Source organism: Rattus rattus, chromosome 2, assembly GCF_011064425.1.
Source record: "Rattus rattus isolate New Zealand chromosome 2, Rrattus_CSIRO_v1, whole genome shotgun sequence".
NCBI classification, from domain to species: Eukaryota; Metazoa; Chordata; class Mammalia; order Rodentia; family Muridae; genus Rattus; species Rattus rattus.
The window spans coordinates 61,526,001-61,530,589 of NC_046155.1; the positions used below are offsets into that span (position 1 = coordinate 61,526,001).

At 46.0% G+C, this 4,589-nt stretch overlaps 1 pseudogene; it reads right to left on the bottom strand.

The window, feature by feature from the left end:
* Window positions 1-4,093: 4,093 nt before the first annotated feature.
* On the bottom strand, window positions 4,094-4,589 carry LOC116893097 (annotated as a pseudogene).

The following is a 4,589-nucleotide window of genomic DNA, read 5'->3' on the forward strand; positions in this document are numbered from 1 at the left end:
ATTTTAAATCTAGATCTTGCTTTTCTGGTGTGTTTGGATATTCCGTGTTTGCTTTGGTGGGATAATTGGGCTCCGATGATGCCATGTAGTCTTGGTTTCTGTTGCTTGGGTTCCTGCGCTTGCCTCTCGCCATCAGATTATCTCTAGTGTTACTTTGTTCTGCTATTTCTGACAGTGGCTAGACTGTCCTATAGGCCTGTGTGTCAGGAGTGCTGTAGACCTGTTTTCCTGTTTTCTTTCAGCCAGTTATGGGAACAGAGGGTTCTGCTTTCGGGCATGTAGTTTTTCCTGTCTACAGGTCTTTTGCTGTTCCTGTGGGCCTGTGTCCTGAGTTCACCAGGCAGGTCACTTGGAGCAGAAAAGTTGGTCTTACCTGTGGTCCTGAGGCTCAGGTTTGCTCGTGGGGTGTTGCTCATGAGCTCTCTGTGAGGGCAGCAACCAGGAGGACTCATGCGTTTGCCTTTTCCGGGGAGCCCCCATGCACCAGGGTCCCAGATAGGGTTTGGTGTTTTCCTCTGGAGTGAGAAATGTGTGCAGAGTGTAGTCTCTTCTGGCTTCCCTGGTGTGTCTGCCTCTCTGAAGGTTTAGCTCTCCCTCCCACGGGATTTGGGTTTAGAGAAATGTTGATCTAGTCCCTTCAGGTTCTGGTGGTGTCTGGGGCACAGGGGCCTTGCAGCTCCAGTGCTCCTATCTTCTGGTTCCCAGAGGCTGTATACAGTTTCCTCTTGGGCCAGGGATGTGGGCAGGGGTTGGCAGTATTGGTGGTCTCTCTGCTCTGCAGTCTCAGGAGTGCCCACCAGTCTGGGCGGTGAGCTCTCTCTCCCACAGGGTTTGGGAGCAGTGAGCTGTGGGCGGGGATCAGCAAGGTTGGGAATCCAGCTAAAAACCGGAAGTGTCTGGTCCTAGAGGAATTTTGCCTCTGTGTGTCCTGAGACCACCAGTCAGGTCGAGTGGAGCAGAAAAGTTGATCTTACCTGCGGTCCTGCGGCTCAAGTTTGCTTGTGGGGTGTTGCTTATGAGGTCTCTGTGAGGGCAGCAGCCAGGAGGACCTGAGCCGCCTTTTCCGGGAGCCCCCGTGCACCAGGGTCCCAGATGGCGTTTGGTGTTTTCCTCTGGAGTCATAAATGTGGGCAGAGTGTAGTCTCTTCTGGCTTCCCAGGCGTGTCTGCCTCTCTGACGGTTTAGCTCTCGCTCCCACAGAATTTGGGTGCAGAGAACTGTTGATCCGGTCCCTTCAGGTTCCAGTGGTGTCTCCCCTGAATTCTTTGTCAGGGAGTTTACAGGTGTTCTTTTTTATTAATTAATTAATTAATTAATTAACGAATTAATTAATTAATTTTTACACTCCAGATTTTATTCTCCTCTTGGTCCACCATCCACCTGTTTCACATCCCATACCCCCACCCTCCAGCCTCCACAAGGACATCCCTACCCCACCGACCCCACCAGACCTCTAAACTTCATAGGTCCTTCAGTCTCTTGAGGTTTAGGTGCATATTCTCTGACTGAATCCAGACCCAGTGGTCCTGTGCTGTATACGTGTTGGAGTCCTCATATCAGCTGGTGTATGCTGCCTGGTTAGTGATCCAGTGTCTGAGAGATCTCTGGGGTTGAGGTTAATTGAGGCTGCTAGTTCTCTTATAGGATTGCCCTCCTCTTCAGCTTCCTCCACTTTTCCCCTAATTCAACCAGAGGGGTCAGCAGCTTCTGTTCATTGGTTGGGTGCACATATCTGCATCTGACTCTTTCAGCTGCTTGTTGGGTCTTTTGGAGGGGAGTCATGATAAGTTGCTTTTTGTGAACATCCCACAGTTTTAGTAGTGGTGTCAGATCTTGGGGCCTCCCCTTGAGCTGGATCCCACTTTGGGCCTGTCACTGGACCTTCTTTTCCTCAGGCTCTTCTGCATTTCTGTCCCTGCATTTCTTTCAGACAGGAAGAATTATGGGTCAGAGCTTTGACTGTGGGATAGCAATCCCATCCCTCACTTGATGCCCTCTCTCCTGCCCTCTTAATCTCCTGGAGGTAGATTAAGTAAGTTGCCTCTCCCCATTACAGGGCATTTCAGCTAGGGTCCCCCTGCCTTTGAATCCTGAGAGTCTCTCACTTCCCAGGTCTCTGGTACATTCTGGAGGGTCTTCCCAACCCCCTTCCTCCCGAGGTTGCCTGTTTCCATTCTTTCTGCTGGCTCTCAGGGCTTCAGTCCTTTCCTCCCCCCCACCCAATACCAGATCATATTGTCCTCTCCCCTCACCCCCATCCCTTTTCCATTCCCTGTCCCTCTTCCCTCTTCACATTAGGGTCGTTGTGTTTCCTTGGTGATGTCATGTTTGTTAGCTTTTGTGAGCTTGTGATAAGATTTCTGCATCTGGTGGGTTATTCATCTCTGCCCTCTTTCTTGGGTGTTTTCAGAGTAAGCAAGATGTTGTCCTGGCAGAGTTTCCTGTTTTAGTTGGATGAGGTGTACTGGCTACAGCACTTTAACTCAGTGTTCATGTCCAATGTCGATGGGTGTGAAACGGCAGCCACTGTGTGACTCCCTCAGGTGAGTTTGGTTCTGGATGTGGTACATCTGCCTGACGCTATTAAATCTTCACACTTTCTGAAGCTCTTTGAGGACATGGACATTTCTATGAGGTAGCTGGTTATGGCATAACACATCCAGTCATGGATGGAGACTGCTGTCAATGTCTGATGGTTCAGCTTTTAGGCTTCATTGATTGATTGTTTCTAAGTGGGCACCTGATAGAGTCTAAGGACTGCCCCTGCTCTTTGCTGCAGTCTGGATGTGAAGCGTCCCCAGAAACTCCTGTGACTGAATACTGAGTACTCAAGTAGCAACACGGCTGTAGATTATTTAGGAGATGGAACCTGGCTGGATAAGGGATTACTAGGAAAGGCGGATCTTGAGGTTTTAGAGCCCAGACCCATATCCTGTCTTCTATGTTAGGATACAATGAGATTACCTGCCTCACATTCCTGCCACCATGCCTTCCCTTCCATGGTAGATTGTATCTCCTTGAACTTATACCCAAATATACCCTTTCTCCCTTTACCTTCCTCAGAGACTTGGTCACAGCAAGAGGGGAAATGATGAATAGTCACACAGTGCCTAACTGGCTCCCAGTGTTGAAGGTTGGGTGGGTGTACACGAATGTTTGCTTCTCAGGCTCTGTGAGAAAGGATTCTGAAAACGGGGCCTCAGCTGCTTCTTATCACATGCTTCCTTCCCAGGAACCTGTGGGCCAGGACACCTAGAGAGTCTGTTGTGTTTCATGGTGTCACAGGTGTCCTGTGGTTTGCTGCTTTCTCTCCCTTGAGTTAGTCTCTTAGGCAGGGCTTCTAAAGATAAATTTCCTAGCTGGGCTCTAGATTTATTTAATTTTGTAAAGCAAAGTTTGATTCTTTTTTACAACTTCTCTATATTTGGGTTAGATGTATTGCTAGATTTAAAAAAATCTAATAGAGTTTTAAATTTCAATTTGACTGCTCAGTATTAGTATACAATTGTTATCTAAATAATTTACATGTCTGAGCTTACATATATCTTGCAACTTCATAAGGTAGTGTGTTACCTCTGTTGCTTTCTTTGTGAAAGCCTCTGGATTTTCTACATATGAGATAACTTCTTCAATGTTCTTGAGACTTTTGCCCAGTATCCTTAGGATGCTAGACTGTAATATCTTGTTATTGTGATGTCTTTGCCTGGCTTTTCTAGCAGGATGATGCTGATGCATATATGGAGATAGAAAGCTATTTCTCATGCATTTTTTAAAGTTTGAATACTGTTGATATTAATTTTTCTTTAAGTGCTCAGCAGAATTCCTCCATGAATTATCTGCTTTTGCTTGTCTTCGTCAGGGAAGTTTAAAGTCAATTTCTCTACCAGTGACTAGTCTTTTCACAGTTTGATTCCCTGTTGGGTCAGTTTTCATCATTTGTGGAGTTTTTATTTTTTTTATTTATTTTTTACATGAAAGGGTATTTTTATTACTTTCCTACATGCCATCTTAATGAAAACACCATGTACATTTTCTCATCTGGGAAATAAGACACAAAGCAAAATGTCCTTGATGCACAGAGAATCAAGAGTAGTCACCTGTCTGTGGGAGGATCCAGTTCCTTACGAAGTCTGTGATACTGTCTGTGTGTGTACCAGTGATGCTTTGTGCTTAGTTGTTCTACCACAGGCCCTGCTTGAGATGCTTGTGATTTCCTTCTAACTTGGTTTTCAGTATCTGCTCATGTGTTTCCTTGTTATTTTTCAGAAGATCTGGTTGAGGGATAGGTTTGGTGTGTTTGTAGGGAATGTCCACAGAAGGGTGGTAACACACTATTGTCCTGCTGTCAGATGTCAAAGCGAGATCTGCCTTGCAATGTAGTCATCTGGAAGAGAAGAATATGTAGATTTGTGACAAGCACTAGATAAAGCTCCATTTTGGATTGGAAATAAATGCTTCCAGATGGTTCTGTTTTGATATCACCCATTTTACTGTTGCCGATCCAGTGATTTGGAAATGATATTGTGAAGAGAAGTTGTCTCTAAAACCTGTTGCTAGGCACACAGATTTTCATTCTGCATGCTCGCCAT